The 26,010-nt window shown below is 43.3% G+C and overlaps 43 non-coding genes across 43 annotated transcripts; all 43 read right to left on the reverse strand.

Annotated features, from left to right (window-relative positions):
• Positions 1–1,105: 1,105 nt before the first annotated feature.
• TRNAN-GUU (transfer RNA asparagine (anticodon GUU)) lies at positions 1,106–1,178 on the reverse strand. The gene has a single exon. It is a non-coding gene; the product is annotated as a tRNA-Asn (tRNA).
• Positions 1,179–2,657: 1,479 nt separating this feature from the next.
• Positions 2,658–2,730, reverse strand: TRNAN-GUU (transfer RNA asparagine (anticodon GUU)). Its single transcript has one exon. It is a non-coding gene; the product is annotated as a tRNA-Asn (tRNA).
• Positions 2,731–2,849: 119 nt separating this feature from the next.
• TRNAN-GUU (transfer RNA asparagine (anticodon GUU)) lies at positions 2,850–2,922 on the reverse strand. Its single transcript has one exon. It is a non-coding gene; the product is annotated as a tRNA-Asn (tRNA).
• Positions 2,923–3,041: 119 nt separating this feature from the next.
• On the reverse strand, positions 3,042–3,114 carry TRNAN-GUU (transfer RNA asparagine (anticodon GUU)). Its single transcript has one exon. It is a non-coding gene; the product is annotated as a tRNA-Asn (tRNA).
• A 319-nt stretch (positions 3,115–3,433) lies between these two features.
• On the reverse strand, positions 3,434–3,506 carry TRNAN-GUU (transfer RNA asparagine (anticodon GUU)). Its single transcript has one exon. It is a non-coding gene; the product is annotated as a tRNA-Asn (tRNA).
• Positions 3,507–4,017: 511 nt separating this feature from the next.
• On the reverse strand, positions 4,018–4,090 carry TRNAN-GUU (transfer RNA asparagine (anticodon GUU)). Its single transcript has one exon. It is a non-coding gene; the product is annotated as a tRNA-Asn (tRNA).
• A 119-nt stretch (positions 4,091–4,209) lies between these two features.
• On the reverse strand, positions 4,210–4,282 carry TRNAN-GUU (transfer RNA asparagine (anticodon GUU)). Its single transcript has one exon. It is a non-coding gene; the product is annotated as a tRNA-Asn (tRNA).
• Positions 4,283–4,993: 711 nt separating this feature from the next.
• Positions 4,994–5,066, reverse strand: TRNAN-GUU (transfer RNA asparagine (anticodon GUU)). The gene has a single exon. It is a non-coding gene; the product is annotated as a tRNA-Asn (tRNA).
• A 703-nt stretch (positions 5,067–5,769) lies between these two features.
• On the reverse strand, positions 5,770–5,842 carry TRNAN-GUU (transfer RNA asparagine (anticodon GUU)). The gene has a single exon. It is a non-coding gene; the product is annotated as a tRNA-Asn (tRNA).
• Positions 5,843–5,961: 119 nt separating this feature from the next.
• Positions 5,962–6,034, reverse strand: TRNAN-GUU (transfer RNA asparagine (anticodon GUU)). The gene has a single exon. It is a non-coding gene; the product is annotated as a tRNA-Asn (tRNA).
• A 511-nt stretch (positions 6,035–6,545) lies between these two features.
• On the reverse strand, positions 6,546–6,618 carry TRNAN-GUU (transfer RNA asparagine (anticodon GUU)). The gene has a single exon. It is a non-coding gene; the product is annotated as a tRNA-Asn (tRNA).
• Positions 6,619–6,737: 119 nt separating this feature from the next.
• TRNAN-GUU (transfer RNA asparagine (anticodon GUU)) lies at positions 6,738–6,810 on the reverse strand. The gene has a single exon. It is a non-coding gene; the product is annotated as a tRNA-Asn (tRNA).
• A 1,487-nt stretch (positions 6,811–8,297) lies between these two features.
• On the reverse strand, positions 8,298–8,370 carry TRNAN-GUU (transfer RNA asparagine (anticodon GUU)). The gene has a single exon. It is a non-coding gene; the product is annotated as a tRNA-Asn (tRNA).
• Positions 8,371–8,489: 119 nt separating this feature from the next.
• On the reverse strand, positions 8,490–8,562 carry TRNAN-GUU (transfer RNA asparagine (anticodon GUU)). Its single transcript has one exon. It is a non-coding gene; the product is annotated as a tRNA-Asn (tRNA).
• A 119-nt stretch (positions 8,563–8,681) lies between these two features.
• TRNAN-GUU (transfer RNA asparagine (anticodon GUU)) lies at positions 8,682–8,754 on the reverse strand. Its single transcript has one exon. It is a non-coding gene; the product is annotated as a tRNA-Asn (tRNA).
• A 1,679-nt stretch (positions 8,755–10,433) lies between these two features.
• TRNAN-GUU (transfer RNA asparagine (anticodon GUU)) lies at positions 10,434–10,506 on the reverse strand. The gene has a single exon. It is a non-coding gene; the product is annotated as a tRNA-Asn (tRNA).
• A 119-nt stretch (positions 10,507–10,625) lies between these two features.
• On the reverse strand, positions 10,626–10,698 carry TRNAN-GUU (transfer RNA asparagine (anticodon GUU)). The gene has a single exon. It is a non-coding gene; the product is annotated as a tRNA-Asn (tRNA).
• Positions 10,699–11,017: 319 nt separating this feature from the next.
• On the reverse strand, positions 11,018–11,090 carry TRNAN-GUU (transfer RNA asparagine (anticodon GUU)). The gene has a single exon. It is a non-coding gene; the product is annotated as a tRNA-Asn (tRNA).
• Positions 11,091–11,209: 119 nt separating this feature from the next.
• TRNAN-GUU (transfer RNA asparagine (anticodon GUU)) lies at positions 11,210–11,282 on the reverse strand. The gene has a single exon. It is a non-coding gene; the product is annotated as a tRNA-Asn (tRNA).
• A 511-nt stretch (positions 11,283–11,793) lies between these two features.
• TRNAN-GUU (transfer RNA asparagine (anticodon GUU)) lies at positions 11,794–11,866 on the reverse strand. The gene has a single exon. It is a non-coding gene; the product is annotated as a tRNA-Asn (tRNA).
• A 119-nt stretch (positions 11,867–11,985) lies between these two features.
• Positions 11,986–12,058, reverse strand: TRNAN-GUU (transfer RNA asparagine (anticodon GUU)). The gene has a single exon. It is a non-coding gene; the product is annotated as a tRNA-Asn (tRNA).
• A 520-nt stretch (positions 12,059–12,578) lies between these two features.
• TRNAN-GUU (transfer RNA asparagine (anticodon GUU)) lies at positions 12,579–12,651 on the reverse strand. The gene has a single exon. It is a non-coding gene; the product is annotated as a tRNA-Asn (tRNA).
• A 128-nt stretch (positions 12,652–12,779) lies between these two features.
• TRNAN-GUU (transfer RNA asparagine (anticodon GUU)) lies at positions 12,780–12,852 on the reverse strand. The gene has a single exon. It is a non-coding gene; the product is annotated as a tRNA-Asn (tRNA).
• Positions 12,853–12,972: 120 nt separating this feature from the next.
• On the reverse strand, positions 12,973–13,045 carry TRNAN-GUU (transfer RNA asparagine (anticodon GUU)). Its single transcript has one exon. It is a non-coding gene; the product is annotated as a tRNA-Asn (tRNA).
• Positions 13,046–13,164: 119 nt separating this feature from the next.
• On the reverse strand, positions 13,165–13,237 carry TRNAN-GUU (transfer RNA asparagine (anticodon GUU)). The gene has a single exon. It is a non-coding gene; the product is annotated as a tRNA-Asn (tRNA).
• Positions 13,238–13,749: 512 nt separating this feature from the next.
• TRNAN-GUU (transfer RNA asparagine (anticodon GUU)) lies at positions 13,750–13,822 on the reverse strand. The gene has a single exon. It is a non-coding gene; the product is annotated as a tRNA-Asn (tRNA).
• Positions 13,823–14,342: 520 nt separating this feature from the next.
• Positions 14,343–14,415, reverse strand: TRNAN-GUU (transfer RNA asparagine (anticodon GUU)). Its single transcript has one exon. It is a non-coding gene; the product is annotated as a tRNA-Asn (tRNA).
• Positions 14,416–14,728: 313 nt separating this feature from the next.
• Positions 14,729–14,801, reverse strand: TRNAN-GUU (transfer RNA asparagine (anticodon GUU)). Its single transcript has one exon. It is a non-coding gene; the product is annotated as a tRNA-Asn (tRNA).
• A 2,476-nt stretch (positions 14,802–17,277) lies between these two features.
• TRNAN-GUU (transfer RNA asparagine (anticodon GUU)) lies at positions 17,278–17,350 on the reverse strand. The gene has a single exon. It is a non-coding gene; the product is annotated as a tRNA-Asn (tRNA).
• A 721-nt stretch (positions 17,351–18,071) lies between these two features.
• Positions 18,072–18,144, reverse strand: TRNAN-GUU (transfer RNA asparagine (anticodon GUU)). The gene has a single exon. It is a non-coding gene; the product is annotated as a tRNA-Asn (tRNA).
• A 120-nt stretch (positions 18,145–18,264) lies between these two features.
• Positions 18,265–18,337, reverse strand: TRNAN-GUU (transfer RNA asparagine (anticodon GUU)). Its single transcript has one exon. It is a non-coding gene; the product is annotated as a tRNA-Asn (tRNA).
• Positions 18,338–18,841: 504 nt separating this feature from the next.
• TRNAN-GUU (transfer RNA asparagine (anticodon GUU)) lies at positions 18,842–18,914 on the reverse strand. Its single transcript has one exon. It is a non-coding gene; the product is annotated as a tRNA-Asn (tRNA).
• A 713-nt stretch (positions 18,915–19,627) lies between these two features.
• Positions 19,628–19,700, reverse strand: TRNAN-GUU (transfer RNA asparagine (anticodon GUU)). Its single transcript has one exon. It is a non-coding gene; the product is annotated as a tRNA-Asn (tRNA).
• Positions 19,701–20,219: 519 nt separating this feature from the next.
• TRNAY-GUA (transfer RNA tyrosine (anticodon GUA)) lies at positions 20,220–20,292 on the reverse strand. Its single transcript has one exon. It is a non-coding gene; the product is annotated as a tRNA-Tyr (tRNA).
• A 1,305-nt stretch (positions 20,293–21,597) lies between these two features.
• TRNAN-GUU (transfer RNA asparagine (anticodon GUU)) lies at positions 21,598–21,670 on the reverse strand. The gene has a single exon. It is a non-coding gene; the product is annotated as a tRNA-Asn (tRNA).
• Positions 21,671–21,790: 120 nt separating this feature from the next.
• TRNAN-GUU (transfer RNA asparagine (anticodon GUU)) lies at positions 21,791–21,863 on the reverse strand. Its single transcript has one exon. It is a non-coding gene; the product is annotated as a tRNA-Asn (tRNA).
• A 1,097-nt stretch (positions 21,864–22,960) lies between these two features.
• On the reverse strand, positions 22,961–23,033 carry TRNAN-GUU (transfer RNA asparagine (anticodon GUU)). Its single transcript has one exon. It is a non-coding gene; the product is annotated as a tRNA-Asn (tRNA).
• Positions 23,034–23,153: 120 nt separating this feature from the next.
• On the reverse strand, positions 23,154–23,226 carry TRNAN-GUU (transfer RNA asparagine (anticodon GUU)). Its single transcript has one exon. It is a non-coding gene; the product is annotated as a tRNA-Asn (tRNA).
• A 711-nt stretch (positions 23,227–23,937) lies between these two features.
• Positions 23,938–24,010, reverse strand: TRNAY-GUA (transfer RNA tyrosine (anticodon GUA)). The gene has a single exon. It is a non-coding gene; the product is annotated as a tRNA-Tyr (tRNA).
• Positions 24,011–24,328: 318 nt separating this feature from the next.
• TRNAN-GUU (transfer RNA asparagine (anticodon GUU)) lies at positions 24,329–24,401 on the reverse strand. The gene has a single exon. It is a non-coding gene; the product is annotated as a tRNA-Asn (tRNA).
• A 519-nt stretch (positions 24,402–24,920) lies between these two features.
• TRNAN-AUU (transfer RNA asparagine (anticodon AUU)) lies at positions 24,921–24,993 on the reverse strand. Its single transcript has one exon. It is a non-coding gene; the product is annotated as a tRNA-Asn (tRNA).
• Positions 24,994–25,695: 702 nt separating this feature from the next.
• TRNAN-GUU (transfer RNA asparagine (anticodon GUU)) lies at positions 25,696–25,768 on the reverse strand. The gene has a single exon. It is a non-coding gene; the product is annotated as a tRNA-Asn (tRNA).
• Positions 25,769–25,888: 120 nt separating this feature from the next.
• On the reverse strand, positions 25,889–25,961 carry TRNAY-GUA (transfer RNA tyrosine (anticodon GUA)). Its single transcript has one exon. It is a non-coding gene; the product is annotated as a tRNA-Tyr (tRNA).
• Positions 25,962–26,010: the final 49 nt, after the last annotated feature.

Consider the following 26,010-nt stretch of genomic DNA (forward strand, 5'->3'; position numbering starts at 1 on the left):
TCGATCTATGCGAAAACGTACTATTCGACGATTTATTCTTCATTCTCCTAAGTTTCACAACTCACTTTTCTTAAAATGTAATAATGAACCTATGAAACGGAATTAACGCGGGTAAAACCAGAAGCGTCGCCACCGGATGGAGTCGAATCATCAACCTTTCGGTTAACAGCCCAACGCGCTAACCATTGTGCCGCGGAGGCTTCGATCTATGGGAAAACGTACTATTCGACGATTTATTCTTCATTCTCCTAAGTTTCACATTTCACTTTTCTTAAAATGTAATAATGATACGGAATGATTGCGAGTAAAACCAGAGGGGTCGCCACAGGATATGGGCCGAACCATCAACCTTTCGGTTAACAGCCGAACGCGCTAACCATTGCGCCACGGAGGCTTCGATTCTACAGAAACGTATTATTTAACGATTTATTCTTCATTCTCCTAAGTTTCACATTTCACTTTTCTTAAAATGTAATAATGAAACGGAATTAACGCGAGTAAGACCAGAAGCGTCGCCACCGGATGGAGTCGAATCATCAACCTTTCGGTTTACAGCCCAACGCGCTAACCATTGCGCCACGGAGGCTTCGATTCTGCAGAAACGTATTATTCAACGATTTATTCTTCATTCTCCTACGTTTCACAACTCACTATTCTTAAAATGTAATATTGAAACTATGATACGGAATGAACGCGAGTAAAACCAGAAGCGTCGCCACCGGATAGACTCGAACCATCAACCTACCGGTTAACAGCCGAACGCGCTTACCATTGCGCCACGGAGGCTTCGATATTACCGAAACGTATTATTAAACGATTTATTCTTCATTCTCCTAAGTTTCACAACTCACTTTTCTTAAAATGTAATATTGAAACTATGATACGGAATGAACGCGAGTAAAACCGGAAGCGTCGCCACCGGATGGACTCGAACCATCAACCTTTCGGTTAACAGCCAAACGCGCTAACCATTGCGCCACAGAGGCTTCGATATTACCGAAACGTATTATTCAACGATTTATTCTTCATTCTCCTACGTTTCACAACTCACTATTCTTAAAATGTAATAATGATACGGAATGAACGCGAGTATAACCAGAAGCGTTGCCACCGGATGGACTCGAACCATCAACCTTTCGGTTAACAGCCGAACGCGCTAACCATTGCGCCACGGAGGCTTCGATTCTGCAGACACGTATTATTCAACGATTTATTCTTCATTCTCCTACGTTTCACAACTCACTAATCTTAAAATGTAATAATAATACGGAATGAACACGTGTAAAACCAGAAGCGTCGCCACCGGATGGACTCGAACCATCAACCTTTCGGTTAACAGCCGAACGCGCTAACCATTGCGCCACGGAGACTTCGATTTCACAGAAACGTATTATTCAACGATTTATTCTTCATTCTCCTACGTTTCACAACTCACTATTCTTAAAATGTAATAATGATACGGAATGAACGCGAGTAAAACCAGAAGCGTCGCCACCGGATGGACTCGAACCATCAACCTACCGGTTAACAGCCGAACGCGCTAACCATTGCGCCACGGAGGCTTCGATTTCACAGAAACGTATTATTCAACGATTTATTCTTCATTCTCTTACGTTTCACAACTCACTATTCTTAAAATGTAATAATGATACGGAATGAACGCGAGTAAAACCAGAAGCGTCGCCACCGGATGGACTCGAACCATCAACCTACCGGTTAACAGCCGAACGCGCTAACCATTGCGCCACGGAGGCTTCGATTCCACAGAAACGTATTATTAAACGAATTATTCTTCATTCTCCTAAGTTTCACAACTCACTTTTCTTAAAATGTAATATTGAAACTATGATACGGAATGAACGCGAGTAAAACCAGAAGCGTCGCCACCGGATGGACTCGAACCATCAACCTTTCGGTTAACAGCCGAACGCGCTAACCATTGCGCCACGGAGTCTTCGATTTCACAGAAACGTATTATTCAACGATTTATTCTTCATTCTCCTACGTTTCACAACTCACTATTCTTAAAATGTAATAATGACACGGAATGAACGCGAGTAAAACCAGAAGCGTCGCCACCGGATGGACTCGAACCATCAACCTTTCGGTTAACAGCCGAACGCGCTAACCATTGCGCCTAGGAGGCTTCGATTCTACCGAAACTTATTATTCGACGGTTTATTCTTCATTCTCCTACGTTTCACAACTCACTATTCTTAAAATGTAATAATGATACGGAATGAACGCGAGTAAAACCAGAAGCGTCGTCACCGGATGGACTCGAACCATCAACCTTTCGTTTAACAGCCAAACGCGCTAACCATTGCGCCACGGAGGCTTCGATTTTACAGAAACGTATTATTCAACGATTTATTCTTCATTCTCCTACGTTTCACAACTCACTATTCTTAAAATGTAATAATGATACGGAATGAACGAGAGTAAAACCAGAAGCGTCGCCACCGGATAGACTCGAACCACCACCCTTACGGATAACAGCCGAACGCGCTAACCATTGCGCCACGGAGACTTCGATACTACCGAAACGTATTATTAAACGATTTATTCTTCATTCTCCTAAGTTTCACAACTCACTTTTCTTAAAATGTAATATTGAAACTATGATACGGAATGAATGCGAGTAAAACCAGAAGCGTCGCCACCGGATGGACTCGAACCATCAACCTTTCGGTTAACAGCCGAACGCGCTAACCATTGCGCCACAGAGGCTTCGATTTTACCGAAACGTATTATTCAACGATTTATTCTTCATTCTCCTACGTTTCACAACTCACTATTCTTAAAATGTAATAATGATACGGAATGAACGCGAGTAAAACCAGAAGCGTCGCCACCGGATGGACTCGAACCATCAACCTTTCGGTTAACAGCCGAACGCGCTAACCATTGCGCCACGGAGGCTTCGATTTCACAGAAACGTATTATTCAACGATTTATTCTTCATTCTCCTACGTTTCACAACTAACTATTCTTAAAATGTAATAATGATACGGAATGAACGCGAGTAAAACCAGAAGCGTCGCCACCGGATGGACTCGAACCATCAACCTTTCGGTTAACAGCCGAACGCGCTAACCATTGCGCCACGGAGGCTTCGATTTCACAGAAACGTATTATTCAACGATTTATTCTTCATTCTCCTACGTTTCACAACTCACTATTCTTAAAATGTAATAATGATACGGAATGAACGCGAGTAAAACCAGAAGCGTCGCCACCGGATGGACTCGAACCATCAACCTACCGGTTAACAGCCGAACGCGCTAACCATTGCGCCACGGAGGCTTCGATTCCACAGAAACGTATTATTAAACGATTTATTCTTCATTCTCCTAAGTTTCACAACTCACTTTTCTTAAAATGTAATATTGAAACTATGATACGGAATGAACGCGAGTAAAACCAGAAGCGTCGCCACCGGATGGACTCGAACCATCAACCTTTCGGTTAACAGCCGAACGCGCTAACCATTGCGCCACGGAGGCTTCGATTTCACAGAAACGTATTATTCAACGATTTATTCTTCATTCTCCTTCGTTTCACAACTCACTATTCTTAAAATGTAATAATGATACGGAATGAACGCGAGTAAAACCAGAAGCGTCGTCACCGGATGGACTCGAACCATCAACCTTTCGGTTAACAGCCAAACGCGCTAACCATTGCGCCACGGAGGCTTCGATTTTACAGAAACGTATTATTCAACGATTTATTCTTCATTCTCCTACGTTTCACAACTCACTATTCTTAAAATGTAATAATGATACGGAATGAACGAGAGTAAAACCAGAAGCGTCGCCACCGGATAGACTCGAACCATCAACCTACCGGTTAACAGCCGAACGCGCTAACCATTGCGCCACGGAGGCTTCGATACTACCGAAACGTATTATTAAACGATTTATTCTTCATTCTCCTAAGTTTCACAACTCACTTTTCTTAAAATGTAATATTGAAACTATGATACGGAATGAACGCGAGTAAAACCAGAAGCGTCGCCACCGGATGGACTCGAACCATCAACCTTTCGGTTAACAGCCGAACGCGCTAACCATTGCGCCACAGAGGCTTCGATTTTACCGAAACGTATTATTCAACGATTTATTCTTCATTCTCCTACGTTTCACAACTCACTATTCTTAAAATGTAATAATGATACGGAATGAACGCGAGTTAAACCAGAAGCGTCGCCACCGGATGGACTCGAACCATCAACCTTTCGGTTAACAGCCGAACGCGCTAACCATTGCGCCACGGAGGCTTCGATTCTGCAGAAACGTATTATTCAACGATTTATTCTTCATTCTCCTACGTTTCACAACTCACTTTTCTTAAAATGTAATATTGAAACTATGATACGGAATGAACGCGAGTAAAACCGGAAGCGTCGCCACCGGATGGACTCGAACCATCAACCTTTCGGTTAACAGCCAAACGCGCTAACCATTGCGCCACAGAGGCTTCGATATTACCGAAACGTATTATTCAACGATTTATTCTTCATTCTCCTACGTTTCACAACTCACTATTCTTAAAATGTAATAATGATACGGAATGAACGCGAGTAAAACCAGAAGCGTCGCCACCGGATGGACTCGAACCATCAACCTACCGGTTAACAGCCGAACGCGCTAACCATTGCGCCACGGAGGCTTCGATTTCACAGAAACGTATTATTCAACGATTTATTCTTCATTCTCCTACGTTTCACAACTCACTATTCTTAAAATGTAATAATGATACGGAATGAACGCGAGTAAAACCAGAAGCGTCGCCACCGGATGGACTCGAACCATCAACCTACCGGTTAACAGCCGAACGCGCTAACCTTTGCGCCACGGAGGCTTCGATTCCACAGAAACGTATTATTAAACGAATTATTCTTCATTCTCCTAAGTTTCACAACTCACTTTTCTTAAAATGTAATATTGAAACTATGATACGGAATGAACGCGAGTAAAACCAGAAGCGTCGCCACCGGATGGACTCGAACCATCAACCTTTCGGTTAACAGCCGAACGCGCTAACCATTGCGCCACGGAGGCTTCGATTTCACAGAAACGTATTATTCAACGATTTATTCTTCATTCTCCTACGTTTCACAACTCACTATTCTTAAAATGTAATAATGACACGGAATGAACGCGAGTAAAACCAGAAGCGTCGCCACCGGATGGACTCGAACCATCAACCTTTCGGTTAACAGCCGAACGCGCTAACCATTGCGCCTAGGAGGCTTCGATTCTACCGAAACTTATTATTCGACGGTTTATTCTTCATTCTCCTACGTTTCACAACTCACTATTCTTAAAATGTAATAATGATACGGAATGAACGCGAGTAAAACCAGAAGCGTCGTCACCGGATGGACTCGAACCATCAACCTTTCGGTTAACAGCCAAACGCGCTAACCATTGCGCCACGGAGGCTTCGATTTTACAGAAACGTATTATTCAACGATTTATTCTTCATTCTCCTACGTTTCACAACTCACTATTCTTAAAATGTAATAATGATACGGAATGAACGAGAGTAAAACCAGAAGCGTCGCCACCGGATAGACTCGAACCACCACCCTTACGGTTAACAGCCGAACGCGCTAACCATTGCGCCACGGAGGCTTCGATACTACCGAAACGTATTATTAAACGATTTATTCTTCATTCTCCTAAGTTTCACAACTCACTTTTCTTAAAATGTAATATTGAAACTATGATACGGAATGAATGCGAGTAAAACCAGAAGCGTCGCCACCGGATGGACTCGAACCATCAACCTTTCGGTTAACAGCCGAACGCGCTAACCATTGCGCCACAGAGGCTTCGATTTTACCGAAACGTATTATTCAACGATTTATTCTTCATTCTCCTACGTTTCACAACTCACTATTCTTAAAATGTAATAATGATACGGAATGAACGCGAGTAAAACCAGAAGCGTCGCCACCGGATGGACTCGAACCATCAACCTTTCGGTTAACAGCCGAACGCGCTAACCATTGCGCCACGGAGGCTTCGATTTCACAGAAACGTATTATTCAACGATTTATTCTTCATTCTCCTACGTTTCACAACTAACTATTCTTAAAATGTAATAATGATACGGAATGAACGCGAGTAAAACCAGAAGCGTCGTCACCGGATGGACTCGAACCATCAACCTTTCGGTTAACAGCCAAACGCGCTAACCATTGCGCCACGGAGGCTTCGATTTTACAGAAACGTATTATTCAACGATTTATTCTTCATTCTCCTACGTTTCACAACTCACTATTCTTAAAATGTAATAATGATACGGAATGAACGAGAGTAAAACCAGAAGCGTCGCCACCGGATAGACTCGAACCATCAACCTACCGGTTAACAGCCGAACGCGCTAACCATTGCGCCACGGAGGCTTCGATACTACCGAAACGTATTATTAAACGATTTATTCTTCATTCTCCTAAGTTTCACAACTCACTTTTCTTAAAATGTAATATTGAAACTATGATACGGAATGAACGCGAGTAAAACCAGAAGCGTCGCCACCGGATGGACTCGAACCATCAACCTTTCGGTTAACAGCCGAACGCGCTAACCATTGCGCCACAGAGGCTTCGATTTTACCGAAACGTATTATTCAACGATTTATTCTTCATTCTCCTACGTTTCACAACTCACTATTCTTAAAATGTAATAATGATACGGAATGAACGCGAGTTAAACCAGAAGCGTCGCCACCGGATGGACTCGAACCATCAACCTTTCGGTTAACAGCCGAACGCGCTAACCATTGCGCCACGGAGGCTTCGATTCTGCAGAAACGTATTATTCAACGATTTATTCTTCATTCTCCTACGTTTCACAACTCACTTTTCTTAAAATGTAATATTGAAACTATGATACGGAATGAACGCGAGTAAAACCGGAAGCGTCGCCACCGGATGGACTCGAACCATCAACCTTTCGGTTAACAGCCAAACGCGCTAACCATTGCGCCACAGAGGCTTCGATATTACCGAAACGTATTATTCAACGATTTATTCTTCATTCTCCTACGTTTCACAACTCACTATTCTTAAAATGTAATAATGATACGGAATGAACGCGAGTAAAACCAGAAGCGTCGCCACCGGATGGACTCGAACCATCAACCTACCGGTTAACAGCCGAACGCGCTAACCATTGCGCCACGGAGGCTTCGATTTCACAGAAACGTATTATTCAACGATTTATTCTTCATTCTCCTACGTTTCACAACTCACTATTCTTAAAATGTAATAATGATACGGAATGAACGCGAGTAAAACCAGAAGCGTCGCCACCGGATGGACTCGAACCATCAACCTACCGGTTAACAGCCGAACGCGCTAACCTTTGCGCCACGGAGGCTTCGATTCCACAGAAACGTATTATTAAACGAATTATTCTTCATTCTCCTAAGTTTCACAACTCACTTTTCTTAAAATGTAATATTGAAACTATGATACGGAATGAACGCGAGTAAAACCAGAAGCGTCGCCACCGGATGGACTCGAACCATCAACCTTTCGGTTAACAGCCGAACGCGCTAACCTTTGCGCCACGGAGGCTTCGATTTCACAGAAACGTATTATTCAACGATTTATTCTTCATTCTCCTAAGTTTCACAACTCACTATTCTTAAAATGTAATAATGACACGGAATGAACGCGAGTAAAACCAGAAGCGTCGCCACCGGATGGACTCGAACCATCAACCTTTCGGTTAACAGCCGAACGCGCTAACCATTGCGCCTAGGAGGCTTCGATTCTACCGAAACTTATTATTCGACGGTTTATTCTTCATTCTCCTACGTTTCACAACTCACTATTCTTAAAATGTAATAATGATACGGAATGAACGCGAGTAAAACCAGAAGCGTCGTCACCGGATGGACTCGAACCATCAACCTTTCGGTTAACAGCCAAACGCGCTAACCATTGCGCCACGGAGGCTTCGATTTTACAGAAACGTATTATTCAACGATTTATTCTTCATTCTCCTACGTTTCACAACTCACTATTCTTAAAATGTAATAATGATACGGAATGAACGAGAGTAAAACCAGAAGCGTCGCCACCGGATAGACTCGAACCACCACCCTTACGGTTAACAGCCGAACGCGCTAACCATTGCGCCACGGAGGCTTCGATACTACCGAAACGTATTATTAAACGATTTATTCTTCATTCTCCTAAGTTTCACAACTCACTTTTCTTAAAATGTAATATTGAAACTATGATACGGAATGAATGCGAGTAAAACCAGAAAAGTCGCCACCGGATGGACTCGAACCATCAACCTTTCGGTTAACAGCCGAACGCGCTAACCATTGCGCCACAGAGGCTTCGATTTTACCGAAACGTATTATTCAACGATTTATTCTTCATTCTCCTACGTTTCACAACTCACTATTCTTAAAATGTAATAATGATACGGAATGAACGCGAGTAAAACCAGAAGCGTCGCCACCGGATGGACTCGAACCATCAACCTTTCGGTTAACAGCCGAACGCGCTAACCATTGCGCCACGGAGGCTTCGATTTCACAGAAACGTATTATTCAACGATTTATTCTTCATTCTCCTACGTTTCACAACTAACTATTCTTAAAATGTAATAATGATACGGAATGAACGCGAGTAAAACCAGAAGCTTCGCCACCGGATGGACTCGAACCATCAACCTTTCGGTTAACAGCCGAACGCGCTAACCATTGCGCCACGGAGGCTTCGATTTCACAGAAACGTATTATTCAACGATTTATTCTTCATTCTCCTACGTTTCACAACTCACTATTCTTAAAATGTAATAATGATACGGAATGAACGCGAGTAAAACCAGAAACGTCGCCACCGGATGGACTCGAACCATCAACCTACCGGTTAACAGCCGAACGCGCTAACCATTGCGCCACGGAGGCTTCGATTCCACAGAAACGTATTATTAAACGATTTATTCTTCATTCTCCTAAGTTTCACAACTCACTTTTCTTAAAATGTAATATTGAAACTATGATACGGAATGAACGCGAGTAAAACCAGAAGCGTCGTAACCGGATGGACTCGAACCATCAACCTTTCGGTTAACAGCCGAACGCGCTAACCATTGCGCCACGGAGGCTTCGATTTCACAGAAACGTATTATTCAACGATTTATTCTTCATTCTCCTTCGTTTCACAACTCACTATTCTTAAAATGTAATAATGACACGGAATGAACGCGAGTAAAACCAGAAGCGTCGCCACCGGATGGACTCGAACCATCAACCTTTCGGTTAACAGCCAAACGCGCTAACCATTGCGCCTAGGAGGCTTCGATTCTACCGAAACTTATTATTCGACGGTTTATTCTTCATTCTCCTACGTTTCACAACTCACTATTCTTAAAATGTAATAATGATACGGAATGAACGCGAGTAAAACCAGAAGCGTCGTCACCGGATGGACTCGAACCATCAACCTTTCGGTTAACAGCCAAACGCGCTAACCATTGCGCCACGGAGGCTTCGATATTACAGAAACGTATTATTCAACGATTTATTCTTCATTCTCCTACGTTTCACAACATACTATTCTTAAAATGTAATAATGATACGGAATGAACGAGAGTAAAACCAGAAGCGTCGCCACCGGATAGACTCGAACCATCAACCTACCGGTTAACAGCCGAACGCGCTAACCATTGCGCCACGGAGGCTTCGATACTACCGAAACGTATTATTAAACGATTTATTCTTCATTCTCCTAAGTTTCACAACTCACTTTTCTTAAAATGTAATATTGAAACTATGATACGGAATGAACGCGAGTAAAACCAGAAGCGTCGCCACCGGATGGACTCGAACCATCAACCTTTCGGTTAACAGCCAAACGCGCTAACCATTGCGCCACAGAGGCTTCGATATTACCGAAACGTATTATTCAACGATTTATTCTTCATTCTCCTACGTTTCACAACTCACTATTCTTAAAATGTAACAATGATACGGAATGAACGCGAGTATAACCAGAAGCGTTGCCACCGGATGGACTCGAACCATCAACCTTTCGGTTAACATCCGAACGCGCTAACCATTGCGCCACGGAGGCTTCGATTCTGCAGAAACGTATTATTCAACGATTTATTCTTCATTCTCCTACGTTTCACAACTCACTAATCTTAAAATGTAATAATAATACGGAATGAACACGTGTAAAACCAGAAGCGTCGCCACCGGATGGACTCGAACCATCAACCTTTCGGTTAACAGCCAAACGCGCTAACCATTGCGCCACGGAGGCTTCGATTTTTCAGAAACGTATTATTAAACGATTTATTCTTCATTCTCCTAAGTTTCACAACTCAATTTTCTTAAAATGTAATAATGAAACTACGAAACGGAATGAACGCGAGTAAAACCAGAAGCGTCGCCACCGGATGGACTCGAACCATCAACCTTTCGGTTAACAGCCGAACGCGCTAACCATTGCGCCACGGAGGCTTCGATTGCACAGAAACGTATTATTCAACGATTTATTCTTCATTCTCCTACGTTTCACAACCAATGATTCTTAAAATGTAATAATGATACGGAATGAACGCGAGTAAAACCAGAAGCGTCGCCACCGGATGGACTCGAACCATCAACCTTTCGGTTAACAGCCGAACGCGCTAACCATTGCGCCACGGAGGCTTCGATTTCACAGAAACGTATTATTCAACGATTTATTCTTCATTCTCCTACGTTTCACAACTCACTATTCTTAAAATGTAATAATGATACGGAATGAACGCGAGTAAAACCAGAAGCGTCGCCACCGGATAGACTCGAACCACCACCCTTACGGTTAACAGCCGAACGCGCTAACCATTGCGCCACGGAGGCTTCGATACTACCGAAACGTATTATTAAACGATTTATTCTTCATTCTCCTAAGTTTCACAACTCACTTTTCTTAAAATGTAATATTGAAACTATGATACGGAATGAATGCGAGTAAAACCAGAAGCGTCGCCACCGGATGGACTCGAACCATCAACCTTTCGGTTAACAGCCGAACGCGCTAACCATTGCGCCACAGAGGCTTCGATTTTACCGAAACGTATTATTCAACGATTTATTCTTCATTCTCCTACGTTTCACAACTCATTATTCTTAAAATGTAATAATGATACGGAATGAACGCGAGTAAAACCAGAAGCGTCGCCACCGGATGGACTCGAACCATCAACCTTTCGGTTAACAGCCGAACGCGCTAACCATTGCGCCACGGAGGCTTCGATTTCACAGAAACGTATTATTCAACGATTTATTCTTCATTCTCCTACGTTTCACAACTAACTATTCTTAAAATGTAATAATGATACGGAATGAACGCGAGTAAAACCAGAAGCGTCGTCACCGGATGGACTCGAACCATCAACCTTTCGGTTAACAGCCAAACGCGCTAACCATTGCGCCACGGAGGCTTCGATTTTACAGAAACGTATTATTCAACGATTTATTCTTCATTCTCCTACGTTTCACAACTCACTATTCTTAAAATGTAATAATGATACGGAATGAACGAGAGTAAAACCAGAAGCGTCGCCACCGGATAGACTCGAACCATCAACCTACCGGTTAACAGCCGAACGCGCTAACCATTGCGCCACGGAGGCTTCGATACTACCGAAACGTATTATTAAACGATTTATTCTTCATTCTCCTAAGTTTCACAACTCACTTTTCTTAAAATGTAATATTGAAACTATGATACGGAATGAACGCGAGTAAAACCAGAAGCGTCGCCACCGGATGGACTCGAACCATCAACCTTTCGGTTAACAGCCGAACGCGCTAACCATTGCGCCACAGAGGCTTCGATTTTACCGAAACGTATTATTCAACGATTTATTCTTCATTCTCCTACGTTTCACAACTCACTATTCTTAAAATGTAATAATGATACGGAATGAACGCGAGTTAAACCAGAAGCGTCGCCACCGGATGGACTCGAACCATCAACCTTTCGGTTAACAGCCGAACGCGCTAACCATTGCGCCACGGAGGCTTCGATTCTGCAGAAACGTATTATTCAACGATTTATTCTTCATTCTCCTACGTTTCACAACTCACTTTTCTTAAAATGTAATATTGAAACTATGATACGGAATGAACGCGAGTAAAACCGGAAGCGTCGCCACCGGATGGACTCGAACCATCAACCTTTCGGTTAACAGCCAAACGCGCTAACCATTGCGCCACAGAGGCTTCGATATTACCGAAACGTATTATTCAACGATTTATTCTTCATTCTCCTACGTTTCACAACTCACTATTCTTAAAATGTAATAATGAAACGGAATGAACGCGAGTAAAACCATAAGCGTCGTCACCGGATGGACTCGAACCATCAACCTTTCGGTAAACAGCCTAACGCGCTAACCATTGTGCCGCGGAGGCTTCGATCTATGCGAAAACGTACTATTCGACGATTTATTCTTCATTCTCCTACGTTTCACAACTCACTTTTCTTAAAATGTAATAATGAAACTATGAAACGGAATGAACGCGAGTAAAACCAGAAGCGTCGCCACCGGATGGACTCGAACCATCAACCTTTCGGTTAACAGCCGAACGCGCTAACCATTGCGCCACGGAGGCTTCGACTCTGGCGGAGACGTATTATTCAACGATTTATTCTTAATGCTCCTACGTTTCACAACTCACTTTTCTTAAAATGTAATAATGAAACTATGAAACGGAATAAACGCGAGTAAAACCAGAAGCGTCGCCACCGGATGGACTCGAACCATCAACCTTTCGGTTAACAGCCGAACGCGCTAACCATTGCGCCACGGAGGCTTCGGTTCTGGCGGAAACGCATTATTCAACAATTTATTCTTCATTCTCCTACGTTTCACAACTCACTATTCATAAAATGTAATAATGAAACGGAATGAACGCGAGTAAAACCAGAAACGTCGCCACCGGATGGACTCGAACCATCAACCTTTCGGTTAACAGCCGAACGCGCTAACCACTGCGCCACGGAGGCTTCGATTCTACCGAAACGTATTATTCAACGATTTATTTTTCATTCTCCTACGTTTCACAACTCACTATTCTTAAAATGTAATAATGATACGGAATGAACGCGAGTAAAACCAGAAGCGTCGCCACCGGATGGACTCGAACCATCAACCTTTCGGTTAACAGCCGAACGCGCTAACCATTGCGCCACGGAGGCTTAGATTATACCGAAACGTATTATTCGACGATTTATTCTTCATTCTCCTACGTTTCACAACTCACTATTCTTAAAATGTAATAATGATACAGAATGAACGCGAGTAAAACCAGAAGCGTCGCCACCGGATGGACTCGAACCATCAACCTTTCGGTTAACAGCCGAACGCGCTAACCATTGCGATACGGAGGCTTAGATTCTACCGAAACGTATTATTATACGATTTATTCTTCATTCTCCTAAGTTTCACAACTCACTTTTCTTAAAATGTAATATTGAAACTATGAAACGGAATAAACGCGAGTAAAACCAGAAGCGTCGCCACCGGATGGACTCGAACCATCAACCTTTCGGTTAACAGCCGAACGCGCTAACCATTGCTCCACGGAGGCTTCGGTTCTGGCGGAAACGCATTATTCAACAATTTATTCTTCATTCTCCTACGTTTCACAACTCACTATTCATAAAATGTAATAATGAAACGGAATGAACGCGAGTAAAACCAGAAGCGTCGCCACCGGATGGACTCGAACCATCAACCTTTCGGTTAACAGCCGAACGCGCTAACCATTGCGCCACGGAGGCTTCGCGTCTACCGAAACGTTTTATTAAACGATTTATTCTTCATTCTCCTAAGTTTCACAACTCACTTTTCTTAAAATGTAATATTGAAACTATGAAACGGAATGCACGCTAGTAAAACCCGAAGCGTCACCACCGGATGGACTCGAACCATCAACATTTCGGTTAACAGCCGAACGCGCTAACTATTGCGACACGAAGGCTTCGTTTCTACCGAAACGTATTATTCAACGATTTATTCTTCATTCTCCTACGTTTCACAACTCACTTTTCTTAAAATGTAATAATGAAACGGAATGAACGCGAGTAAAACCAGAAGCTTCGTCACCGGATGGACTCGAACCATCAACCTTTCGGTAAACAGCCTAACGCGCTAACCATTGTGCCGCGGAGGCTTCGATCTATGCGAAAACGTACTATTCGACGATTTATTCTTCATTCTCCTACGTTTCACAACTCACTTTTCTTAAAATGTAATAATGAAACTATGAAACGGAATGAACGCGAGTAAAACCAGAAGCGTCGCCACCGGATGGACTCGAACCATCAACCTTTCGGTTAACAGCCGAACGCGCTAACCATTGCGCCACGGAGGCTTCGGTTCTGGCGGAAACGCATTATTCAACAATTTATTCTTCATTCTCCTACGTTTCACAACTCACTATTCTTAAAATGTAATAATGAAACGGAATGAACGCGAGTAAAACCAGAAGCGTCGCCACCGGATGGACTCGAACCATCAACCTTTCGGTTAACAGCCCAACGCGCTAACCATTGCGCCACGGAGGCTTCGATCTATGCGAAAACGTATTATTCGACGATTTATTCTTCATTCTCCTACGTTTCACAACTCACTATTCTTAAAATGTGATAATGATACAGAATGAACGCGAGTAAAACCAGAAGCGTCGCCACCGGATGGACTCGAACCATCAACCTTTCGGTTAACAGCCGAACGCGCTAACCATTGCGCCACGGAGGCTTCGATTCTACCGAAACGTATTATTATACGATTTATTCTTCATTCTCCTAAGTTTCACAACTCACTTTTCTTAAAATGTAATATTGAAACTATGAAACGGAATGAACGCTAGTAAAACCCGAAGCGTCACCACCGGATGGACTCGAACCATCAACCTTTCGGGTAACAGCCGAACGCGCTAACCATTGCGCCACGGAGGGTTCGATTCGACCGAAACGTATTATTCGACGGTTTATTCTTCATTCTCCTACGTTTCACAACTCACTATTCTTAAAATGTAATAATGATACGGAATGAACGCGAGTAAAACCAGAAGCGTCGCCACCGGATGGACTCGAACCATCAACCTTTCGGTTAACAGCCAAACGCGCTAACCATTGCGCCACGGAGGCTTCGATTCTACCGAAACGTATTATTAAACGATTTATTCTTCATTCTCCTAAGTTTCACAACTCACTTTTCTTAAAATGTAATATTGAAACTATGAAACGGAATGCACGCTAGTAAAACCCGAAGCGTCACCACCGGATGGACTCGAACCATCAACATTTCGGTTAACAGCCGAACGCGCTAACCATTGCGCCACGGAGGCTTCGATTTTACCGCAACGTATTATTCGACGGTTTACTCTTCATTCTCCTACGTTTCACAACTCACTATTCTTAAAACGTAATAATGAAACTAAGAAACGGAATGAACGCGAGTAAAACCAGAAGCGTCGCCACCGGATGGCCTCGTACCATCAACCTTTCGGTTAACAGCCGAACGCGCTAACTATTGCGCCACGAATGCTTCGGTTCTACCGAAACGTATTATTCAACGATTTATTCTTCATTCTCCTACGTTTCACAACTCACTTTTCTTAAAATGTAACAATGAAACTATGAAACGGAATAAACGCGAGTAAAACCAGAAGCGTCGCCACCGGATGTACTCGAACCATCAACCTTTCGGTTAACAGCCGCACGCGCTAACCATTCCGCCACGGAGGCTTCGATTTATGCGAAAACGTATTATACGACGATTTATTCTTCATTCTCCTACGTTTCACAACTCACTATTCTTAAAATGTAATAATGATACGGAATGAACGCGAGTAAAACCAGAAGCGTCGTCACCGGATGGACTCGAACCATCAACCTTTCGGTTAACAGCCGCACGCGCTAACCATTCCGCCACGGAGGCTTCGATTTATGCGAAAACGTACTATTCGACGATTTATTCTTCATTCTCCTAAGTTTCACAACTCACTTTTCTTAAAATGTAATAATGAACCTATGAAACGGAATTAACGCGGGTAAAACCAGAAGCGTCGCCACCGGATGGAGTCGAATCATCAACCTTTCGGTTAACAGCCCAACGCGCTAACCATTGTGCCGCGGAGGCTTCGATCTATGGGAAAACGTACTATTCGACGATTTATTCTTCATTCTCCTAAGTTTCACATTTCACTTTTCTTAAAATGTAATAATGATACGGAATGATTGCGAGTAAAACCAGAGGGGTCGCCACAGGATAGGGTCAAACCATCAACCTTTCGGTTAACAGCCGAACGCGCTAACCATTGCGCCAAGGAGGCTTCGATTCTACAGAAACGTATTATTTAACGATTTATTCTTCATTCTCCTAAGTGTCACATTTCATTTTTCTTAAAATGTAATAATGAAACTATGAAACGGAATTAACGCGAGTAAGACCAGAAGCGTCGCCACCGGATGGAGTCGAATCATCAACCTTTCGGTTTACAGCCCAACGCGCTAACCATTGCGCCACGGAGGCTTCGATTCTGCAGAAACGTATTATTCAACGATTTATTCTTCATTCTCCTACGTTTCACAACTCACTTTTCTTAAAATGTAATAATGATACGGAATGAACGCGAGTTAAACCAGAAGCGTCGCCACCGGATAGACTCGAACCATCAACCTTTCGGTTAACAGCCCAACGCGCTAACCATTGCGCCACGGAGGCTTCGGTTCTGGCGGAAACGCATTATTCAACAATTTATTCTTCATTCTCCTACGTTTCACAACTCACTATTCTTAGAATGTATTAATGAAACGGAATGAACGCGAGTAAAACCAGAAGCGTCGCCATCGGATGGACTCGAACCATCAACCTTTCGGTTAACAGCCGAACGCGCTAACCACTGCGCCACGGAGGCTTCGATTCTACCGAAACGTATTATTCAACGATTTATTTTTCATTCTCCTACGTTTCACAACTCACTATTCTTAAAATGTAATAACGATACGGAATGAACGCGAGTAAAACCACAAGCGTCGCCACCGGATGGACTCGAACCATCAAACTTTCGGTTAACAGCCCAACGCGCTAACCATTGCGCCACGGAGGCTTCGATCTATGCGAAAACGTATTATTCGACGATTTATTCTTCATTCTCCTACGTTTCACAACTCACTATTCTTAAAATGTAATAATGAAACGGAATGAACGCGAGTAAAACCAGAAGCGTCGCCACCGGATGGACTCGAACCATCAACCTTTCGGTTAACAGCCGAACGCGCTAACCATTGCGCCACGGAGGCTTCGATTCTACCGAAACGTTTTATTAAACGATTTATTCTTCATTCTCCTAAGTTTCACAACTCACTTTTCTTAAAATGTAATATTGAAACTATGAAACGGAATGCACGCTAGTAAAACCCGAAGCGTCACCACCGGATGGACTCGAACCATCAACATTTCGGTTAACAGCCGAACGCGCTTACTATTGCGCCACGAAGGCTTCGTTTCTACCGAAACGTATTATTCAACGATTTATTTTTCATTCTCCTACGTTTCACAACTCACTTTTCTTAAAATGTAATAATGAAACTATGTAACGGAATAAACGCGAGTAAAACCAGAAGCGTCGCCACCGGATGGACTCGAACCATCAACCTTTCGGTTAACAGCCGCACGTGCTAACCATTCCGCCACGGAGGCTTCGATCTATGCGAAAACGTATTATTCGACGATTTATTCTTCATTCTCCTACGTTTCACAACTCACTATTCTTAAAATGTAATAATGAAACGGAATGAACGCGAGTAAAACCAGAAGCGTCGTCACCGGATGGACTCGAACCATCAACCTTTCGGTAAACAGCCTAACGCGCTAACCATTGTGCCGCGGAGGCTTCGATCTATGCGAAAACGTACTATTCGACGATTTATTCTTCATTCTCCTACGTTTCACAACTCACTTTTCTTAAAATGTAATAATGAAACTATGAAACGGAATGAACGCGAGTAAAACCAGAAGCGTCGCCACCGGATGGACTCGAACCATCAACCTTTCGGTTAACAGCCGAACGCGCTAACCATTGCGCCACGGAGGCTTCGGTTCTGGCGGAAACGCATTATTCAACAATTTATTCTTCATTCTCCTACGTTTCACAACTCACTATTCTTAAAATGTAATAATGAAACGGAATGAACGCGAGTAAAACCAGAAGCGTCGCCACCGGATGGACTCGAACCATCAACCTTTCGGTTAACAGCCGAACGCGCTAACCACTGCGCCACGGAGGCTTCGATTCTACCGAAACGTATTATTCAACGATTTATTTTTCATTCTCCTACGTTTCACAACTCACTATTCTTAAAATGTAATAATGATACGGAATGAACGCGAGTAAAACCAGAAGCGTCGCCACCGGATGGACTCGAACCATCAACCTTTCGGTTAACAGCCCAACGCGCTAACCATTGCGCCACGGAGGCTTCGATCTATGCGAAAACGTATTATTCGACGATTTATTCTTCATTCTCCTACGTTTCACAACTCACTATTCTTAAAATGTAATAATGAAACGGAATGAACGCGAGTAAAACCAGAAGCGTCGCCACCGGATGGACTCGAACCATCAACCTTTCGGTTAACAGCCGAACGTGCTAACCACTGCGCCACGGAGGCTTCGATTCTACCGAAACGTATTATTCAACGATTTATTTTTCATTCTCCTACGTTTCACAACTCACTATTCTTAAAATGTAATAATGATACGGAATGAACGCGAGTAAAACCAGAAGCGTCGCCACCGGATGGACTCGAACCATCAACCTTTCGGTTAACAGCCGAACGCGCTAACCATTGCGCCACGGAGGCTTCGCTTCTACCGAAACGTTTTATTAAACGATTTATTCTTCATTCTCCTAAGTTTCACAACTCACTTTTCTTAAAATGTAATATTGAAACTATGAAACGGAATGCACGCTAGTAAAACCCGAAGCGTCACCACCGGATGTACTCGAACCATGAACATTTCGGTTAACAGCCGAACGCGCTAACTATTGCGACACGAAGGCTTCGTTTCTACCGAAACGTATTATTCAACGATTTATTCTTCATTCTCCTACGTTTCACAACTCACTTTTCTTAAAATGTAATAATGAAACGGAATGAACGCGAGTAAAACCAGAAGCTTTGTCACCGGATGGACTCGAACCATCAACCTTTCGGTAAACAGCCTTACGCGCTAACCATTGTGCCGCGGAGGCTTCGATCTATGCGAAAACGTACTATTCGACGATTTATTCTTCATTCTCCTACGTTTCACAACTCACTTTTCTTAAAATGTAATAATGAAACTATGAAACGGAATGAACGCGAGTAAAACCAGAAGCGTCGCCACCGGATGGACTCTAACCATCAACCTTTCGGTTAACAGCCGAACGCGCTAACCATTGCGCCACGGAGGCTTCGGTTCTGGCGGAAACACATTATTCAACAATTTATTCTTCATTCTCCTACGTTTCACAACTCACTATTCTTAAAATGTAATAATGAAACGGAATGAACGCGAGTAAAACCAGTAGCGTCGCCACCGGATGGACTCGAACCATCAACCTTTCGGTTAACAGCCGAACGCGCTAACCATTGCGCCACGGAGGCTTCGATTATACCGAAACGTATTATTCAACGATTTATTCTTCATTCTCCTACGTTTCACAACTCACTTTTCTTAAAATGTAATAATGAAACTATGAAACGGAATAAACGCGAGTAAAACCAGAAGCGTCGCCACCGGATGGACTCGAACCATCAACCTTTCGGTTAACAGCCGAACGCGCTAACCATTGCGCCACGGAGGGTTCGATTCGACCGAAACGTATTATTCGACGGTTTATTCTTCATTCTCCTACGTTTCACAACTCACTTTTCTTAAAATGTAATAATGAAACTATGAAACGGAATAAACGCGAGTAAAACCAGAAGCGTCACCACCGGATGGACTCGAACCATCAACCTTTCGGGTAACAGCCGAACGCGCTAACCATTGCGCCACGGAGGGTTCGATTCGACCGAAACGTATTATTCGACGGTTTATTCTTCATTCTCCTACGTTTCACAACTCACTATTCTTAAAATGTAATAATGACACGGAATGAACGCGAGTAAAACCAGAATCGTCGCCACCGGATGGACTCGAACCATCAACCTTTCGGTTTACAGCCAAACGCGCTAACCATTGCGCCACGGAGGCTTCGATTCTACCGAAACGTATTATTAAACGATTTATTCTTCATTCTCCTAAGTTTCACAACTCACTTTTCTTAAAATGTTATATTGAAACTATGAAACGGAATGCACGCTAGTAAAACCCGAAGCGTCACCACCGGATGGACTCGAACCATCAACATTTCGGTTAACAGCCGAACGCGCTAACCATTGCGCCACGGAGGCTTCGCTTCTACCGAAACGTATTATTATACGATTTATTCTTCATTCTCCTAAGTTTCACAACTCACTTTTCTTAAAATGTAATATTGAAACTATGAAACGGAATAAACGCGAGTAAAACCAGAAGCGTCGCCACCGGATGGACTCGAACCATCAACCTTTCGGTTAACAGCCGAACGCGCTAACCATTGCTCCACGGAGGCTTCGGTTCTGGCGGAAACGCATTATTCAACAATTTATTCTTCATTCTCCTACGTTTCACAACTCACTATTCATAAAATGTAATAATGAAACGGAATGAACGCGAGTAAAACCAGAAGCGTCGCCACCGGATGGACTCGAACCATCAACCTTTCGGTTAACAGCCGAACGTGCTAACCACTGCGCCACGGAGGCTTCGATTCTACCGAAACGTATTATTCAACGATTTATTTTTCATTCTCCTTCGTTTCACAACTCACTATTCTTAAAATGTAATAATGATACGGAATGAACGCGAGTAAAACCAGAAGCGTCGCCACCGGATGGACTCGAACCATCAACCTTTCGGTTAACAGCCCAACGCGCTAACCATTGCGCCACGGAGGCTTCGCTTCTACCGAAACGTTTTATTAAACGATTTATTCTTCATTCTCCTAAGTTTCACAACTCACTTTTCTTAAAATGTAATATTGAAACTATGAAACGGAATGCACGCTAGTAAAACCCGAAGCGTCACCACCGGATGGACTCGAACCATCAACATTTCGGTTAACAGCCGAACGCGCTAACTATTGCGACACGAAGGCTTCGTTTCTACCGAAACGTATTATTCAACGATTTATTCTTCATTCTCCTACGTTTCACAACTCACTTTTCTTAAAATGTAATAATGAAACGGAATGAACGCGAGTAAAACCAGAAGCTTCGTCACCGGATGGACTCGAACCATCAACCTTTCGGTAAACAGCCTAACGCGCTAACCATTGTGCCGCGGAGGCTTCGATCTATGCGAAAACGTACTATTCGACGATTTATTCTTCATTCTCCTACGTTTCACAACTCACTTTTCTTAAAATGTAATAATGAAACTATGAAACGGAATGAACGCGAGTAAAACCAGAAGCGTCGCCACCGGATGGACTCGAACCATCAACCTTTCGGTTAACAGCCGAACGCGCTAACCATTGCGCCACGGAGGCTTCGGTTCTGGCGGAAACGCATTATTCAACAATTTATTCTTCATTCTCCTACGTTTCACAACTCACTATTCTTAAAATGTAATAATGAAACGGAATGAACGCGAGTAAAACCAGAAGCGTCGCCACCGGATGGACTCGAACCATCAACCTTTCGGTTAACAGCCGAACGCGCTAACCACTGCGCCACGGAGGCTTCGATTCTACCGAAACGTATTATTCAACGATTTATTTTTCATTCTCCTACGTTTCACAACTCACTATTCTTAAAATGTAATAATGATACGGAATGAACGCGAGTAAAACCAGTAGCGTCGCCACCGGATGGACTCGAACCATCAACCTTTCGGTTAACAGCCGAACGCGCTAACCATTGCTCCACGGAGGCTTCGGTTCTGGCGGAAACGCATTATTCAACAATTTATTCTTCATTCTCCTACGTTTCACAACTCACTATTCATAAAATGTAATAATGAAACGGAATGAACGCGAGTAAAACCAGAAGCGTCGCCACCGGATGGACTCGAACCATCAACCTTTCGGTTAACAGCCGAACGTGCTAACCACTGCGCCACGGAGGCTTCGATTCTACCGAAACGTATTATTCAACGATTTATTTTTCATTCTCCTTCGTTTCACAACTCACTATTCTTAAAATGTAATAATGATACGGAATGAACGCGAGTAAAACCAGAAGCGTCGCCACCGGATGGACTCGAACCATCAACCTTTCGGTTAACAGCCCAACGCGCTAACCATTGCGCCACGGAGGCTTCGCTTCTACCGAAACGTTTTATTAAACGATTTATTCTTCATTCTCCTAAGTTTCACAACTCACTTTTCTTAAAATGTAATATTGAAACTATGAAACGGAATGCACGCTAGTAAAACCCGAAGCGTCACCACCGGATGGACTCGAACCATCAACATTTCGGTTAACAGCCGAACGCGCTAACTATTGCGACACGAAGGCTTCGTTTCTACCGAAACGTATTATTCAACGATTTATTCTTCATTCTCCTACGTTTCACAACTCACTTTTCTTAAAATGTAATAATGAAACGGAATGAACGCGAGTAAAACCAGAAGCTTCGTCACCGGATGGACTCGAACCATCAACCTTTCGGTAAACAGCCTAACGCGCTAACCATTGTGCCGCGGAGGCTTCGATCTATGCGAAAACGTACTATTCGACGATTTATTCTTCATTCTCCTACGTTTCACAACTCACTTTTCTTAAAATGTAATAATGAAACTATGAAACGGAATGAACGCGAGTAAAACCAGAAGCGTCGCCACCGGATGGACTCGAACCATCAACCTTTCGGTTAACAGCCGAACGCGCTAACCATTGCGCCACGGAGGCTTCGGTTCTGGCGGAAACGCATTATTCAACAATTTATTCTTCATTCTCCTACGTTTCACAACTCACTATTCTTAAAATGTAATAATGAAACGGAATGAACGCGAGTAAAACCAGAAGCGTCGCCACCGGATGGACTCGAACCATCAACCTTTCGGTTAACAGCCGAACGCGCTAACCACTGCGCCACGGAGGCTTCGATTCTACCGAAACGTATTATTCAACGATTTATTTTTCATTCTCCTACGTTTCACAACTCACTATTCTTAAAATGTAATAATGATACGGAATGAACGCGAGTAAAACCAGTAGCATCGCCACTGGATGGACTCGAACCATCAACCTTTCGGTTAACAGCCGAACGCGCTAACCATTGCGCCACGGAGGCTTCGATTATACCGATACGTATTATTCAACGATTTATTCTTCATTCTCCTACGTTTCACAACTCACTTTTCTTAAAATGTAATAATGAAACTATGAAACGGAATAAACGCGAGTAAAACCAGAAGCGTCGCCACCGGATGGACTCGAACCATCAACCTTTCGGTTAACAGCCGAACGCGCTAACCATTGCGCCACGGAGGGTTCGATTCGACCGAAACGTATTATTCGACGGTTTATTCTTCATTCTCCTACGTTTCACAACTCACTTTTCTTAAAATGTAATAATGAAACTATGAAACGGAATAAACGCGAGTAAAACCAGAAGCGTCACCACCGGATGGACTCGAACCATCAACCTTTCGGGTAACAGCCGAACGCGCTAACCATTGCGCCACGGAGGGTTCGATTCGACCGAAACGTATTATTCGACGGTTTATTTTTCATTCTCCTACGTTTCACAACTCACTATTCTTAAAATGTAATAATGACACGGAATGAACGCGAGTAAAACCAGAAGCGTCGCCACCGGATGGACTCGAACCATCAACCTTTCGGTTTACAGCCAAACGCGCTAACCATTGCGCCACGGAGGCTTCGATTCTACCGAAACGTATTATTAAACGATTTATTCTTCATTCTCCTAAGTTTCACAACTCACTTTTCTTAAAATGTAATATTGAAACTATGAAACGGAATGCACGCTAGTAAAACCCGAAGCGTCACCACCGGATGGACTCGAACCATCAACATTTCGGTTAACAGCCGAACGCGCTAACCATTGCGCCACGGAGGCTTCGATTCTACCGCAACGTATTATTCGACGGTTTACTCTTCATTCTCCTACGTTTCACAACTCACTATTCTTAAAATGTAATAATGATACGGAATTAAAGCGATTAAACCAGAAGCGTTGCCACCGGATGGACTCGAACCATCATCATTTCGGTTAACAGCCGAACGCGCTAACCATTGCGCCACGGAGGCTTCGAATTTACCGAAACGTATTATTCGACGGTTTATTCTTCATTCTCCTAAGTTTCATAACTCACTTTTCTTAAAATGTAATATTGAAACTATGAAACGAAATAAACGCGGGTAAAACCAGAAGCGTCGCCACCGGATGGAAACGAACCATCAACCTTTCGGTTAACAGCCGAACGTGCTTACAATGGCGCCACGGAGGCTTCGATTCTACAGAAACGTATTATTCAACGATTTATTCTTCATTCTCCTAAGTTTCACAACTCACTTTTCTTAAAATGTAATAAGGAAACTATGAAACGGAATTAACGCGAGGAAGACCAGAAGCGTCGCCACCGGATGGACTCGAACCATCAACCTTTCGGTTAACAGCCGAACGCGCTAACCATCGCGCCACGGAGGCTTCGATTCTACCGAAACGTATTATTCAACGATTTATTCTTCATTCTCCTACGTTTCACAACTCACTATTCTTAAAATGTAATAATTATACGGAATGAACGCGAGTAAAACCAGAAGCGTCGCCACCGGATGGACTCGAACCATCAACCTTTCGGTTAATAGCCGAACGCGCTAACCATTGCGCCACGGAGGCTTCGATCTATGCGAAAACGTATTATTCGACGATTTATTCTTCATTCTCCTACGTTTCACAACTCACTATTCTAAAAATGCAAGAATGATACGGAATTAAAGCGATTAAACCAGACGCGTTGCCACCGGATGGACTCGAACCATCATCATTTCGGTTAACAGCCGAACGCGCTAACCATTGCGCCTAGGAGGCTTCGATTCTACCGAAACGTATTATTCGACGGTTTATTCTTCATTCTCCTACGTTTCACAACTCACTATTCTTAAAATGTAATAATGATACGGAATGAACGCGAGTAAAACCAGAAGCGTCGCCACCGGATGGACTCGAACCATCAACCTTTCGGTTAACAGCCGAACGCGCTTACCATGGCGCCACGGAGGCTTCGATTCTACAGAAACGTATTATTCAACGATTTATTCTTTATTCTCCTAAGTTTCACAACTCACTTTTCTTAAAATGTAATATTGAAACTATGAAACGGAATGAACGCCAGTAAAACCCGAAGCGTCACCACCGGATAGACTCGAACCATCAACCTTTCGGTTAACAGCTGAACGCGCTAACCATTGCGCCACGGGGGCTTCGAATTTACCGAAACGTATTGTTCGACGGTTTATTCTTCATTCTCCTACGTTTCACAACTCACTATTCTTAAAATGTAATAATGATACGGAATGAACGCGAGTAAAACAGAAGCGTCGCCACCGGATGGACTCGAACCATCAACCTTTCGGTTAACAGCCGAACGCGCTAACCATTGCGCCACGGAGGCTTCGATCAATGCGAAAACGTATTATTCGACGATTTATACTTCATTCTCCTACGTTTCACAACTCACTATTCTTAAAATGTAATAATGATACGGAATGATTGCGAGTAAAACCAGAAGCGTTGCCTCCGGATGGACTCGAACCATCAACCTTTCGGTTTACAGCCGAACGCGCTAACCATTGCGCCACGGAGGCTTCGATTCTATAGAAACGTATTATTCAACGATTTATTCTTCATTATCCT

This window comes from Leiobunum rupestre, chromosome 1, assembly GCF_980474605.1.
Source record: "Leiobunum rupestre chromosome 1, qqLeiRupe1.1.hap1, whole genome shotgun sequence".
Taxonomy (NCBI): domain Eukaryota; kingdom Metazoa; phylum Arthropoda; class Arachnida; order Opiliones; family Sclerosomatidae; genus Leiobunum; species Leiobunum rupestre.